Source organism: Phodopus roborovskii, unplaced genomic scaffold (assembly GCF_943737965.1).
Source record: "Phodopus roborovskii unplaced genomic scaffold, PHOROB, whole genome shotgun sequence".
NCBI classification, from domain to species: Eukaryota; Metazoa; Chordata; class Mammalia; order Rodentia; family Cricetidae; genus Phodopus; species Phodopus roborovskii.
In genome coordinates this window covers 9025764-9042221 of record NW_026126412.1, presented here as the reverse complement: position 1 = coordinate 9042221, position 16458 = coordinate 9025764, and the positions used below count along the sequence as shown (strand labels likewise).

The window sequence follows — 16458 nt, the reverse complement described above, 5'->3', positions numbered from 1 at the left end:
GATCTTAAAGTTCACACAGCTGGGAACCTTTTCTGTATTTCCTGTAGTCTTACCGAAGAAGCAAGCAGCAATCCAGAATGGTATTTCCCATGCATGTGCAAGACCCCAAAGGGACAAGCAGGCTTTCTCCAACAAAGAAAAAACAATCCGTGAACCCCAGGAAAAGCCTTTGGGCGCATCCCGCTTCCCTTGTCTTAGCAGAGGCCAGAGTTGCTAGCTATCGGCTTACAGGACTATGCCTGCCTAAGCGCTTACTCACTTTAGGTGGAAGGTCAGGGCAAACAGATTAGAGTGCAGAGGCAAGGCAGAGAGGAGGTCACGGGTTACAGACCTTGATTCAAAATACACGTACCCAAGCAATTGGGGAGACACTGGCAAAGAAGACCTTCCTTAAAGAGCCAGTGTGCTTCTGACTACCAAACTCAAAAAAAAAAAAAAAAAAAAAAGAAAAGCCTTCTGCATCACCACTCCACGTTTTCCAACTTGGAAGGAGGATACTATTTATATTTAGAAGGAGTTGGTGATGTGTTTTTTGTTTATTTTTTTTAAATTATTGTTATTCCTAAAACACAACAGGGATTTTTTCTAGAAATACATATGCAAACATATTAGCACGCTTCTATGTGCATGTATACACACATCCATAAAACAATTGGTGAAAATGCCATTGAAAATAGTCTCCATTCTAAAATATGCCAGGTAGTGGAGAGGGATGGAAAATTAAACCTAATTCAACTTTAATTTTGTTTTTCTGCACAAGGCCAATATTCAGTTCAGTAACTGAAGTGTTGCTTTCTAAACATTCATAAAATACACAATTGCATGAAGCTCACATGCAGAATAACAAGCAGCAATGACATGGCATTTTGTGGAAGATGTCCCCACATTTCAAGGCTATCAGTAAAAATTCAAAGAACTGGGAAGGCCTGCACCAGAGCACAACATTTTTCATTTTTATTTATTTATTTTTTGTGTAACTATTTATTAACCTGATTTTTACACACACACACACACACACACACACACACACACTGTGCTGTATAGTTGTTTCAAATATTAATTACCAGGAGGGGCTAGAAAAAAAAGATTATTATTACCATAGTAACCTGTTTGGCTGTCTCACAGGTATGTGGAAAAAAGAATATTAATAAACTACGGATAGCAGCGTTTCAGTCACAGTGAGAACTTTCATTAAATATAATCACATGAAGAAACCATCCTTGGAAAATGACAGTTACATGTAAACAATCAAAACCTTGAACAAGAAGGAAAGGAAAAGAGGACTATGAAGTTACAGTCTGCCCTTTTTCTTCCTTTGCCAAGTTAAATAAAAAGGTAAAATCTGCCCGCTTACTAAAAAGGGGAACTTAAGTACGGCAGGCTTCTGTTCACTTGGAGTTTGCTGTAAGCAGACAGATGAAGACAAAGTGGTTAGAGAGCCTCACAGAGTCTCTTCTGGACAGCTAAAGATCACTCTCCCATAGACTCCCTCATTTCCAAACAAGCTGGCTTGATTGACGTGCACCTCCCCCTCCCTTCCTTCTCCCACTCTTTTTTGCCCTCTTCCCTTCCTCCCTTCTTCCCTTCAGCAAATCCCTCCCAGTAACAGAGAAGAATCTTGACAGAATGGCAGGAAACACGCACAGACTGGGCAGGGAAGGATATGATGTCAGCAACCGCGAACAATAAAAGGTGTAAAGGTGCTTCCTTCCCTAAACTGCTCCACAAGTGTAAAATGGGAACCAAAACTCTCCACTTCCTTCTCTGAGCCGAGCAGGCTGGTGTGCAGGCCTTGAAGTGGTTCAGATAAAGGACAGCAAGGGAAAGGCAGAGCAGAGGCACAAAGTGTCCAATTCTGTGTTTCAAACACTGAGAAAAAGCCATTCCCGTTCTAGGTTGATGTTTTGTTATGATTCCCTTAAACAATAAATATGAGAAACCAAATAGACCTAAGTTGACATGAGTGAAGTAGCAGGCACATCTCCATTACCACCCACCATGCCTTATCCACATTACATTATCTAGTAAATGCTGCTTTGAATTTACCCTTTGAAGCCAATGAAGATTTCTATATGAGCAAAGAAAACACACGAGTTACAAGTTTAGGGAAAGAACTGAATCATGATAGCAGTAAACAAATGTTTGTTGGTAATGCGCATTGATTGTTTATTTAGTTCCACACTAAAAGAAAGATTAAGTAGTAAGAAAATAGTTCTTGTTACTGAGACTTTCAAGGTACCTTAAAAAATTCAATTAGCAATCACAGTGACTAATGTAAACTTTCAGTCTATGGAGAAACTATTTTAATCTCATCACTGCTTGGCTCTTTCTAACATAGAAATGGCAGTCTACCCTAAAGTTTCTGTAGGAAGAAAACCACATAGCAACTGGATCTGAGTCACCATCAAATTTCAATCGCCATCCCACAACACTTTGATTTAGAAATTAAACATAACCTTCAGTTACGTTTTTTGATCACAGAGTGAGACTCCCATGCCACATTAAAAGATGTGGGAAGAAATTAATTCTCTACTGCTAAAATTACCTTTGCAAAGTATGTATTTTGTTCCAGTAAGTACAGTGCAGTCCCTTAAACAAAAACAGCCCATGGACAAGGCTAAAACATTAGACTATGTAATGTCAATTTGCAAGGAAAGAATTGTAGATTTCTTTTATTCGGGTGAGCAAGTAACAGTTCCACTCACTCACATTTGCTTCACCCTTAGCATCCTCAGAAAACTGTGTTTTGTAAAACGAAAGGCTGTAAACTAGGCACACTGTGTTACACAAGAAGTAGTATTGTTAAATCAGTGAGAGCCCCATGGACAGCAAGAGCCAAGGGATGCCTTCCCTGTCTCTGCAAGCCTGTGTTTGTTACTGACTCAAGCTATTCAGTGATTCACTACCATTTCAAGTGGAAAGCTTTGCTCATTACTTGCATTTAGATACATTAAACTTTCTACTTTATGGTTTGTTTCAAAGACATATGAGGCATGCAATTATACTTTGGTTAAAAAGAACTAGCAGAACGTACCTATTTTCCCTTAAGAGCTTCAGATGAAATAACCCAATTATTATTCTTAGCAATGCTTGACTTTGTGATGAGAAGTATTTCTCTGGTCCTGAAAATCGCTCCATTTTTCTCTAAGTTTACCATATATTTTACAGAATAGAATGCGTTGATTTTAAAGCCACAAAGCCAAATTTCATCTCCCTGAGTGTATAAAAAGGCTGTTCCCTTTCTCTAGATAAACACTACTATGCCAAACATTCATTTCCCAACTGACAGAATTTAGTATCAATATGATGAATTCTAAATCATCTTCAAGAGTCAGTATCACAGTATTACACATACAAACAGCAAATATAATTGGCTTAACAAAAGGAGTTCTTACTTCCCTGTCCTTCCTACCACAGGGCATTTGCAATTCCTTCTGTCTGAAATAATCCCTCCCTTCTGTGTATACTCAACTCTTCCTTCTGTCCCAGTTTCCTGAGGAAGTGCTGCCCTTGGATAAACCCTCACAGCACCAAGTCCCTCTCCTTTGCAGTACTTGCCACTGGGGTGGAGGGGATAGCAAACATTAAGTCTGTAGTTCCAGGCTCTGGCCTAGCATCGGGTAAGCAGTAGGGACTAATCATTACCAGTTGGTTAACTGAACTCTATCGAGGTCTGTATTTACTAGCTATTTTTAGTAACCAGTATTGAGGAATTGTTCTCATTTTGCTTATATACAAACAAACTGGTAACCCTGGTTAATCCTTTATCATGTATTGCATCTCATATATAGAAAAAGAATAATTTACATGGAAGTGAAAGCTAAATGAATCTGTGAATTAGGAAGCTGAAGTTTTAGAGAACAGGTCACTGCAGCCTGATAATCAAACCCTGCATTTACTGTTTCCATGTCCTACCTCAAACTGGGAAAATAATTTTCATTTGCAAAATTATTCCAGCCTCATTAAATATGAGGAAGTGTAAGTGTATAATGGTGCCAGGAACGTGGATTACCTACACTTGTTAGTTTTCATGTATAAGCAAAGGAGTAAGGTTAGTAGCAAGAGAACAATGTCATCCCCTGTATTTACAACATGGAGATCTCACTTCCCATAGTCCTTCATTTACATCAGTAACAAGCATTAAATGACAGAAAATGTGCACTGTCACACAGACTGAAGACTTTCTCTTAAGTAGCAGCCATGGAAGAGCTTCAGGCTGCAAGAGTAGAAATAAATAGGGAAATACATCAATTTCCCAGTGACCACAGCTGCTGGAAACTCTATGTGAGTGCTTCTAGTCCTACTTTAGTATCTTTCCCCAAGGACAAAAGGAGATGAAATGTATGTCAGAAATATAATAAAGCTAAAACGGAGCACATCTTGAAAACCCCTGCAATTAATTTAATAAGAGGGCCTAACCTGCCGTCGTTATCCCTTCCATAGACCATCATATTTACACACCTCCAGAATTTAGGAGCAACATACTTCCAGACAACTGCACAGCACTACAAACAATTTAACAAACATAAGGAAACACAGCTTCCCTGTCACAATTATCCATGCCATATTCTGCCTTGGACATTTTCCCCCACTGCAGTTAAAATGGCATCCTGCATTCTCCAAGCCAAAATAAACTCCAAATGGTCTAAATATGTCAAAAGCCTCATACTCCTCAACGACACGACAGTTTTTAGTATTTCCATATCAGACTGTGTAATGAATGCAGGCTTCTGCCATGTCTTTGTTTTCCTAAAGTTGCATAGCAGTGCTGCCCCACATTTCCAGAGGCCAGTTAGGGCTGTGGCAAGTTTTCTCAGGAAGGTAAAGCTGGTGTCTTCAGCATGAAGCTAGGGCTACTACTATGTAGCACCACACGTTAGGCTCTGCACTCCAGCTGTAACCCCTCCTAAGCACATGCAGCTGGATTTCTTGCTGCTATTACTGAACAAAGCAAGTAAAGCACTATACACCACCAGCAGTGAAACTAAATAGTCAGTCTCCAAAGCCAGCTCAGCCAGAAGTGGTACATGTTGCTAAGGTACATTTTCATCTTATTAGGGTAAAAATCAAATTCCAAAGCATCTTACATTCTCTTAGGAAAAAAAATGTTAGTTTTCCTCAATCTTTAGTGTATTATATTTAATGATTAAAATGGAAATATTCTATAAATGTTTTCTTCTTTTAGGCTTGTATGTGTTGGGTACTTTTTTCAGATTTATTGCTGTGTGTGTGTGTGTGTGTGTTTGTGTACATGTGCACAGCACGTAGAACACAAGTTGGTCTTTTAAAAGCTACAGATAAATGGTGGGTGTGTTTTAGGATACTGGAGTAATCTTGCCAGTACAAAAATCAGTAACTCCGACATGAATGGTTAACAAGGAAGTCTAACTGAAGATCATAACCCATTCCTTAGCCACTTACATCAAATTATATCCTTGAAAAATAATCTACTCCTGCTATTGCTTTCTCAAATAACGCAACGCTCAAATATGCCTTTACAATGGAAGACACACTGTTCTCCAGACAACATTCTTCTTTTAAGTAAAAAATACTTGATAAATCATCCGGTATTTAAATTGAATGTCACCTATTTTTAATTTGCAATTAAACTTCAGGTAATTATTAAAATTTACAGATGAATATGTGTGGTTTTCAAACTACCATAAAGGTCCCTTAAGATATAGATGATACTTGTGACAATATTATATATGGCTCAATATGGAATTCAGTGATTCATCAATTTTTCTCTGTCTCTTCATCTCCTTAACAGCATCCTAATCAACCTAATTAAGGTTTTGTTCATCTGAAACGTCTGATGACAATTTGTTTAACTCTACCCCACTGTGGTCTTCTATTAACTCTGGTCTTCTGACAGCAATCATTAAATGATCCCAACTGGCCCCAATTAAGCCACATGGCTCGCAGGCTTCCTTACAGCCAAGTGCCAAGCTCTCTGTTTCATTTACACATTGTTCTTTACCTTGGTTTATTTTCTTAAAGCCAATTAAGTATGTGTCTTATCAAGTGGAACTAAATTTCCTTGTATAAGCTGGCTCAAGACAGAGTGCATAGATTGACTTAACAGTCCTTCTGCAGGACCACACAGGGTTAGCAAAGCCAACCTCTTTAGATGTGACAGCATGGATGACGAAGACACTTTGAGATTATTTACTGGTGCTGAGGATGATTCCCCATGCACATTCTCAAAATAACACATACCTTTTTACAGGTCTGGCTACTATCAGACAACATTAGCTTTTCATTTGCATCTGTATTTGGAAGTTGGCATTGACTATTTTGAAGCATTTAAAATTATTTTTTTATTTCTGTCTTTTTTTTTTTTCCTAAGCCATAGCGAAGTAACACTTACGAAGTTAACCTTTCTTGCCCTTAATTTCTGCTCTAATTTTTTCCACATATGCTCAGTTGTAAGTCCTGTAATGATCTTCCCAGGTCTTCTTGTGAACACAGGTAGCCTCAGGATTTAGAGCTCATTGGCTGTGCATAACCCCAGGGAAATAGCTGATTAAAAACAGCCTCCGGAGGAGAGCAGTGCCTATTCACATCTGGCTCTGTTAACATCTGGCTCATCTTATCTAAACTCCTGATGCCTATTTGGAAATCAACCTCTGGCTTTGGCTTGCAGAACTGCAGTTTATCTAGAGCTCTTTATGTGAGACGTTGAGGCAGAAACAGTTAAATTAATCCCAACACCACTGATGTTTGATACAGGCACTGAAGACCTTAATCAATTACCTTGACTAATTTCCCATGATTATAGACAATGCACTGCATTTTTGTATCTGTTCTAATTATAGCTATCACTGATCATCTGTTGGTATTTGATACAAGCTATCTGTCACAGTTCTCAGAGCAGATGGATTAGAACATTTCTGCTCATCTGAATCGTACATTAAAAGTTGACATTAGGACAGAGAATTGGAAAGGCTGTTATACATCTTATAGGACATTAACCTTGATGAACATGTCATTGTTTTTATTACTTGCCAGGTAGATACAATGTTGAAGAAAAGGGAATATAATGAACAAGAGAATTTGCAGCATCCGAATATAGTTGTCAACACCTGGACAAACACTTGAGTACAATTTCTTTATAACAGATAAGTGTCTACCTCATTGTCCCTATATAACTTACTTCCCTCAAAAGAGGAACTTTCAAAACGACTGTTACAAAATGCTGATGACGTAGAACACTAGTCAAATTCACAACTGACTGACTTAAAATGTGTAATAAATGCTCTGAAATGTCAGTAAAGCAAAACAGACGCGGGGCTGTTGTATTATGAAATATTCTTCACTGTATTATAGTAATCTCCAATAAGATTTGATGTTAATTTTAGAGCATGTGTCTGCTAAAAAGGGCAAACCCTGCAACAGATTTAGTACAAAGAAGCTGAAAATATCCTGTGGAAAAAAAAATCTGTAGCAAAATCAGCCAGCCCCAATCCTGCCATTACTCAGCATTGCAGTGACGCGCGGATGTTTGTAGTGGTTTGAGGAGCCGGCAGGGGTGGAAACTTGACGTACTCGACTCCGACATGATTGCAATTGAACCTCATCAAAGTAAGAGCTCATAATTTGTCACAGAAAACAGCCAATTAACATATGTTAGAAAAAGGCTTCATAAAGATAATATATGATTAAAGACTGAGTGCAGCTGCTGAAAATCAAAACTATGCATTTAAAAAAGAAATCTCAGCCCAAGCTTCCGTATGGTTAAACTGATAATGGCTACTATGATTTTTTTTCAAAGTAGAAAAATATAATTACAGTACTTCTTATAAGTTTGGGGTTATGGCAAGGGAGAGCTGGATACCGTGGCAGTATTTACCACGCCTTACTCAGTTCTATAAATAGTTGGAGCTCTTGCCAAAACTCTGTAGTTACTTTGTTATAGAGCTATTTTAAAACACAGACCTTCATTGTGAGCTAAATGGCCTTCAGGATGCACTTTGTAGTTACTGCATTCCTCTCAGAACTGTATCCTTCCTTTATCTGTGCAAAACTCCAGGACAACCAGACTCTCCACACTGCCAAACATGCCAGGGCTGTGTAACACAGGGATGTAACACTTCAGAGCTTTCGTCAGGAGTGGTGGTCAGCAAGGGCACCAGCAAACTTCAGACCCCCAGGAGGATACCCCTCAGCCATAGACCTGGAGAAGGCTGATTGCTGTAACACATTTGGTGCATTCAGATAGCACATTTCAAACTAGACTTTAGCTTGGACTATATAAAAAATAAAATTCTAGTTTAATTGCCATTATGCATGGGATACCATGAGCCAAAATCATGGTGCTTAAAAATACATGAAAATGACTGATTGTTAGTCACAGAGACCAGCAGGCATGAATCAGAATAGCTCAATGCCAGGGCCATCACTGGGAATGCAGCAAAGAGGGTATGGCTCCATGAAGATTATACTTCCATCTACTGGGACACGTGTGGTTACTAGAGTTCAAACATTATGATGATTTAGATAGACAACTACTATGGAGGAAATATTACAGAGCCATAGGCTCTGGGGTGAGTTAGTACAGAAGGGATGAGGCAGGCATTTATTCAATAGCCTATTACTACAGTGCTACTTTAGAAGGCGCAAGGAAGATCTAAATCACATGGAGTGAGTTATATGTGACGATGAACACACCTGTCATCCCCTGTCATGGGTATTGCAAACTGTCCGATTATAGTTACCTGAACTTCCGTATCCTCATCTAAATGGTGAAAATAATAATTTACTCATTCTATTACATGAAATATATCACACTCACCCATAAAATTCATTTGAATGGAACTGAGTTTAATAAATTCATTGTTATACTTGTTTTTATCATTGCGATATATAATTTAAAGAAATAAAGTCCTTTAAAGAAAACTGAAGTCAACGGCCTCTAACTTGACATCAATTGAATTCAATGACACTTTATTCAACATGCAGATATTTTATGAAAACACTCCCAGCTGGTTGACATAGTTCTTGGGAGCATCCATTTATTTTTCAATTATAAGTATGGAACTCCATGAAGAGTATGACAATATACTCAAGATTTCTGCCAATGCAAATCACAGTATTATATATTCTTTTATCTTTGTGAGTAAGCAGGCTTATAACATTACTAGTAAAATTTAGTCATTTGTTGAGGCGATTTGTTTTCTCTTTCAGAAGAGAACCATCGATGCATTCAGCAGTTTTGATTAAGATCTCAGTAATATCTGAAAATCCCAGTGTCTCCTCTATTGGAAATACTCATGTATCTTTGGGTAGCCCATCTAGTGAGAGGCATTACATAGCCTAAAGTCAAACAGATTGATTTCCAACTAAAAATGAAAAGGCAAATTGAATTATCCACTATTTTTTTAAATTAAAGCATTTTAATAGGAAAGAAAAAACAAATCGAAGGGTTATGACAAAGTTGATAAGTATGAAGTTAGAGTAAAGGAAACTGATTCACTTTAATTTAAAAAACTGTGACACAGAGACATCCAAGAAAGAACGATACTATTTTCAGGGCCACATATATGTTTTTCTTTTGCAGGGCAACTTTAAAACATGTAAGACATACATTTTTTTACTGTCCCCCCCCCTCAATTTTTGGAGGTAGTTGTACATGCTTGATGCTTTATTATAGGCCCACTTTCTTACCTCATGAACTTAATGAGTTTCAAATGAAGTTAGACAACTTGCCATATATACAAAATTAGTACTTATATATAAGTTCAAGGGTCCTAAATAAGAATCACAAACTTAGAGCTGTTCTTTATGTCACAAACTGTTATATTCCCCCATCATGACACAAGTTTTTTTTTTTTTTTTTTTTTGAAAAAACATACTAAGTTTAACTTTATGCTCAATGCTAACCAATATTTTACATCGCATTTTCTCCTTTCTTCCCTATCCACTAAAATGACCTTCAGGGTACATTTACCTTGCCTTCAAAATCGGGTTACAACTGCATACAAAACAGGCTTGCACAAGGAGTTTCATCTCTTAACTTGTGGCATTCCCACTCCAGTTTTCTTTTTTTTTCTTCATTTCATCACCTTTCTTTATCTCCTTTTCCACATGTTGAGAACTGAGGGGATATGGCAAGTGAAACTGTCAAAGAGCTAGGAATAGAGGTGTCCTCAGACAAGCAAAACGCTTCCTTGTAATATCCAGGCAGGGGCAGAGCAAGCGCAGTGCAGAGGAAAGGCGCCTGGGCCTCAGTAGAGAGGAGACAGCTCCTGGGGCCCAAGGCCTGACAGGAGGCTCCTTATCTCTGCATGTCTACACATTTTGTCCCAGGCTGTTTTCAAGGATAGCTCAAGTCATCCTTGGCAGATAATAGTAAATGGAAAGTATTACATTACTTCCTCTGCAGAAAAAAGTCTGTTAGCAGAGATCAGAAACTGCTAAATTGAGCCGTTATTTCAGCCTGATTCTCTCTAATCTGGAATTTAAAAGAAAATACTCATAAATATAGTCAAATCCATGACTCTCCCTAGAGATGTGTGTGCCAAATTCACACACACTTCCCAAAATGGGCTCCAAAGACCATGTCCAGTAGCTTTAGGCCCTGTCTAATTTCTCTGTCCTGAACCCTAGAATATGGAGCATTTCCCAATTTATTTGGGTGATCCTCTGGTAACACTACCTCTACATAAAGAGGTAAGCTTTCTCCCCCTGACAGGTGAGCAGCTCCCACTGAAAAACAATACTCAGCTGGAGGATGGTAGTGCCCTTTATCACAGTGAAGAAATACAGACATAATGGAGAATCGTTCTTCTCATTTTACAAAAGACAAACAAAAACCAAAAAAAAAAAAAAAAAAAAAAACCAAAAAATCAAAAACCAAAACAAAAAACCCACCCCTTTGAGATGCATATGGGAAATAGTTGCTTATTTAAACCAAAAGAATAAATGGATATTGAGCAATCAAAGAATGTAATTTTTTTCCTAAAACACAAAAGAACTGAACGAAAAGCAGTAGAGTTTTAGGGAAGAAAGTGCTGCCTTGACCTCACTGGTTTCTGCTACCCACTAGCTACATGCCTATCAGCCAGGCAACAATTTTAAGTATCATTTCCTACAGGCATACAAGCCAGCTGAGTTCAGTTTCTAAGACACCTTTCAAGTTCCTAAACAGTACAAATGTAAAAACCATGTAAAATACAAGGTTGGGATGACCCCATAAAAGGGAAGGAAACAATAGGCTGATAATAAGTTTTAATTTCTGGACAAACCTCTATTTTCCTAACTTTTTCTTCTATTAAAATGTTTGTTCACTTCCTTCTCAAGCAATAAAGGTGGTTAAGATCAAGGTTGCATTCCATACTTGAGGCAACTAATCACATTTTGAAGTTAATAAATAGACAACAACTAAGGAACTTCAAAACGTTAAGGCACTAATGCTTACATCGACTCTGATGTTTACAGCAACCTACAGAGATGACATTGTTTGTATTTTACAGGGAAAATGCAGGAGGACGGAGAGGTAGAGCATTTTGTAGAGCCCCCCTCCCTCGGTATTTGAGGTTTTAATTTCAGCTCATACATAAAATCTAGTCTCAGACTCAGTGCTTGAATTACACTCCACTTCACCCTGCTGCAAGGACAATTTTCAAGGGCATTCACATTCCTTTTTGCTTCTGAGAACAAGGTTTCACTATCTTGTCCTGGATGAAATGAAACTCTCTATGTGGACCAGGCTAGACTCCATCTCACAGAGATGCTCCTGCATCTGCCTCTCAAAGGCTGGGATTAAAGACACATGCCACCATGCCCAGCTTCCAGGAGTATTTATAAAGTTAAAATCAGCAAGAAAATGTGATGTTCAGAGGGATTATATCCATATTCTCTTCTTTTTAAATTATTTATTTTTATTGTATGTGTATTGGTGTTTTTCCTGAATGTATGTTTGTGTGAGGGTGTAAAAATTTTGAAGTTACAGACAGGTGTGAGCTGCCATGTGCATGCTAGGAATTTAATCACGTCCTCTAGAAGAGCAGTCGCACTCTTAACCACTGAACCATCTTTCCAGTCCTGTATCCATCGGTGTTTCCACCTTGCACATATGAAGGAGTCTAAGCACCATGAGAGACAGGTAAAGATACACAAATGAGCATGCTTTTGCTACAGAAGAAAATCTAAGAAAATAGGAGCCATCTTGATAATATAACGGAAATGTATTTTTGGCTTCTGTTGAGAATGAGAAATCTATTGATTAGGGCAGTTACCTCTCTCCAAGGCTTGAGCAGGTATCTGGCCCTTGAGTAGACAAGCGCACCTTGAGTAGACTTCTAAATCAGACATAATCCATGTCCTATTACTCAGCCTGATGCCTGGCCCCTTGATACTTATCTCGCTCTTGTTTCAGGTGTCTGTGTGTTTCCTTTGCCTTTATCTCTTCCAATCACTATCTGCTATAATACTTCCCTATATGCAGAATTCATATAGTTATCAATTTCTTCAGAGTTATATATGGATGAGAGATCTAAGTCTAGTTGCATATTTCTAGGACCTACTTTTACAATAGCATTATTTTAGAAGTAATTTTATAGCTATCAGCTTTGTAATACACATATCTAATAAAAATTAACAGACAACAATTAGTATATTTGGCAATGTGATTTTGTTATTGAAAAATCAGAGTTTGTTACATTAAACAAATTTGTTTCATACAGTATTTTATGTAGTCTTGTGTTTTCAATTTCTATAGAGAAAGAAGAAGCAAACCAGGCATTGGTGGTGCATGCCTTTAATCCTAGCACTTGAGAGGCAGAGGTAGGTGGATCTCTGTGAGTTTTAGGCCAGCCTGTTCTACAGAGCTAGTTCCAGGACAAACTACAAAGCAATAAAGAGAAACCCTGTCTTGAAAAACCAGAAAAAAAATAAAAGAAGCAAGAGTATTTCAGCATTTATCAGCCTTTTCCCTATTTTCACAGGTAGACCACTACATGGTATACATAGAACAAGCATATACATATTCATTCATATATTCACACAGATCATTGTACTAATTAAAGGCAACATCGGGTCAGAGATATTGAAAAACTCTATAGGTGATACTGGTATATTCTATCCAAGGCTGAATTTAATGTAAGATGTCAACTAAAGTTCAAAATGACTGCCTCTTTACTTCATGCACTCTAAGAGAACCTTCAGCATCAAGAAATCTTTACATTTCTAGGTCAAAAAGAATGGTCTGGCTGGTAAATACTGCCTTTCAAAGTGAAAGAAGCCCTGTAGAAATTTTAATAATAGTGTCTCTGACCTATGGGTAACAAAAGTGTTTCAGAAGGGGAAACATTGTCAAGTGTTAATTACACTAGGAAAATGGACATTGTCATTAAGTAAATAGTTGACATAACAGTTAATTGTCTGCATCCTTAAGGAGTCTAAAATTCCAGATTATATAAAACGTTTATCTTTTCTATACTATAATCTAGAGAAACAACAAACATGGCAATAGTTATCAAGTCCTTTGTAAAAATTTGCCGATATCAATATTTCCTAAATTATCAGGGAGAATTTGAAGAAAGGCTCTAGCATTTCTTTTCTTTTAAAATGGATCTTTACAAGAAAGATAAATTTGCCAAGCAAGAAAAAAATTAGGGTGGGTTGTCCTTTCATCATACTGGACATGCATACATACATACATACATACATACATACATACATACATACATACATGCATAATTTGTATTTCCATTCAGCCCAGGTGAGTGTAGACATCTGGGTATTAAAATTGGCAGCTGTGGACTCAGTCATATCCTCTTTCCTGCCTTCAGATAATACCATACAGAAATTTTCACAAAGATTCCACCTCTCCTATTTTTAAGACCTTCCGGAAAAAGAGCAACACAACCTTCCTCAGCAAACTATTTTTGATATTTCACAGCTCTGACCCAGGAAATTCTTCCCCTCAGTTAATCCCTCAAAGAATACTTTGTCGTCACTCCTCTTCTCTGTTCCCTGTAAGGAGAGCAACCTTTGGCAGACATGTCCTCCTTCCCTACACTTGAAGACTGGATTGAATTGCTCCTATTCTTTAATCCTTACTTCAATTTCTTTCCCCCATTGTCAAAGTTCTTCCTTCCAAATTATGCACTTGTCTTTAGCTGGAGATTCCAAAAATATACATAGTCATGAAAAAAGAAAGACTTTCAAGTTGTGGTGTGGTGGTGCATGCCTGTAATTCCAGCATTTCATGGGTGGAGGCATGTTTGAGGCCAGTTGAAGCTCCAAAGCAAGTCTCTGACTCAACACTCCCCACAACTCACTTAAAGCACTATTGACTGCCTCACCGTTTAAAATTTTGCATCATTTCCCTTGCCAGAACTGTTTTCAGCCAATTCCTCCATCCCATCTTTCAAGACACTCTAATTGCACAGGATTCTTTAGCCTTTTAAAGTCATCCCCTAAAGTATTGATTTTATTATTTCTGTAGCTCCCGCAAAAATTTGTGTGGTTGGGAGGCATTTTCCCCACTGATAGATGAGGTTGTCATCCAGAACAAAATCAAGAATCTTGGAAAACTGAGGTTCTATCTACTACTTTTCCTCTGTGCCTTATTATTAATAAAGAAGAAAGTCTTCCCGTCGAGTAATTACTATTATCAAATGATGCTGTATCATTTTGTGCTTGTGCTCTTAGTCTTAGGATGGAAATCAGACAGACTGGATTTAAATTTTGGGAAGAGAGCTACTGACTGGGTCATCTTCTATTTTTTTGGGAGGGGGGAATGATATGCTATGATAGTTACATGCTTGGTTTTATTCAAAACTTCTAAAGCCAGTAGCTTGCGGACTTGAAATAGCAGTAATAGCAAAAATCCCAACAAGGAGATGACCTTACCCAAACCTGCCCAGCAGGACTTCCATGAGATCTTCATTTTCTAGTGTCACTTACTTCTGAACACTGCTCACACTTCTGTTAGATTACGTGTGGCCATAAACACAAGTTCATGTCACTGATCAATAAAGGTTAAAAAAAAAAAAACAAAAACAAAAAACAAAAAATCAAAGTGACACTTTCCTTAATTCAGTGACATTTTAAAAAATTAATTGCTGTTCCAGGGATTGTTCTGTGTGGTACATGAATGACTGTACTGGCAAAGGTGTATGCTTTCATGGAATTCACAGTCCTGTACTACTACTGTATGCTTATTTCCCTTCCAGGTTAAAGGGGGAAACACTTTATGTTGTTGGTATTTTGGGTGAAGCTAAGTACATTTATAAAAAAAAGTGTCTCTATTTTCCTTTCTTTATCTGAATTCAGTCGTTTACCATGTCTCAGATTGTTCATTTCCCCGTTTTAATCCTTGACTTTCTCTGTATTCTATTTTACTTGCACTCTCCATTCAGATCCATCTTCAGAAAAGCAACCACTCCTTCCTGTGTCATGCTTCTGATTTATAGTGTTTTCTGGCCTCCTGTACCACCCTTTACACTCTGTGCTACCTTTTCTAGGGATGTCTTATAATATACAAGCCTTTCAACATTTGTTCTGTTAAAGTACATCTTTTCTGAAGCCAAATTCTTCAGATCTCCAATTTGTGCCAGTATTTGAAACCTACAATATTGTGAAACCTTGACTAATCACCAGATTTGATGAAAAACATATTAATGAAAACTATTTGTCTCAGCTTCATACAAAAAGTAAGACAGAGGAAAAAAGCGAATACATGAATAAAGGCTGTGTGATTTCATGTTTCCTGGTGTTGTGTAACTGAGTGATCTGTGACAGTAATATTTAGATATTTCTATTATATTCAGATGAGAGCTAGTGATCAATGACTATAATATAATAAAAGACAGTGGATTGCAATGGAGTACAATTTCAGACATCAATCACATAAAAAATAAAATAAAAGATACACAATGAGAAAAATCCCTTTTTGAGAATTTATGAATACAGAATAAGCTGTGAAATTACAGTAAATAAAGAAGTGGGAAATGCAGTGATGATTTCTTTGTCACAATTTTAGTTTTCATTAAATGTGTTGAAAAAACTCTCAGGAGGATGAAACAGTGAGGTAAAACAGAAAATATCTGTGTAGCTAGGTGTTTGTTATAGTGTCAAATGTCTAGCTAAAATTTAATGGTATGTATGAGAGTCTAAGTAATCAAAATCATTTTAGAAAAAGGTGGTATTTCACATTACAATCTCAATTTAATCCAACAAGTAAAGCTTACTTGACTTATTTTTCACCATTTAGGGCAGGGAAATGACCTCATACTTATGGTTACATATATAGGACAACATAAATGTGTGAACTGTATGGAATTAAGTGACAGAAGTTTTTGGATTTTTAAAGGGGGATAGTATGCAATTAGGTGGCAAAATCTCCTGCATTGTTAGAGATTCTTTTCTTTTTACAGAAGTCTTAAAATTATTAGTGTGTACAGTTCTGACAGTGACTTATCTGGACTGGCATGCACACGTGATGATGCT

At 37.5% G+C, this 16458-nt stretch overlaps 1 protein-coding gene across 11 annotated transcripts in view; it reads right to left on the bottom strand.

The window, feature by feature from the left end:
• Window positions 1-16458, bottom strand: part of Mef2c (myocyte enhancer factor 2C) — a 164088-nt gene that overhangs the window by 93462 nt on the left and 54168 nt on the right. The window contains exon 1 of one of the 11 annotated variants that reach the window (XM_051182806.1): window positions 54-212. The exons of 9 other annotated variants lie outside the window; for them this stretch is intronic. The gene's annotated coding sequence lies outside the window, so the exon portion shown is untranslated. Of the gene's footprint in view, window positions 1-53; window positions 213-16458 lie in introns of those variants that run through there. One more of the 11 variants, XM_051182807.1, reaches the window with a different exon arrangement.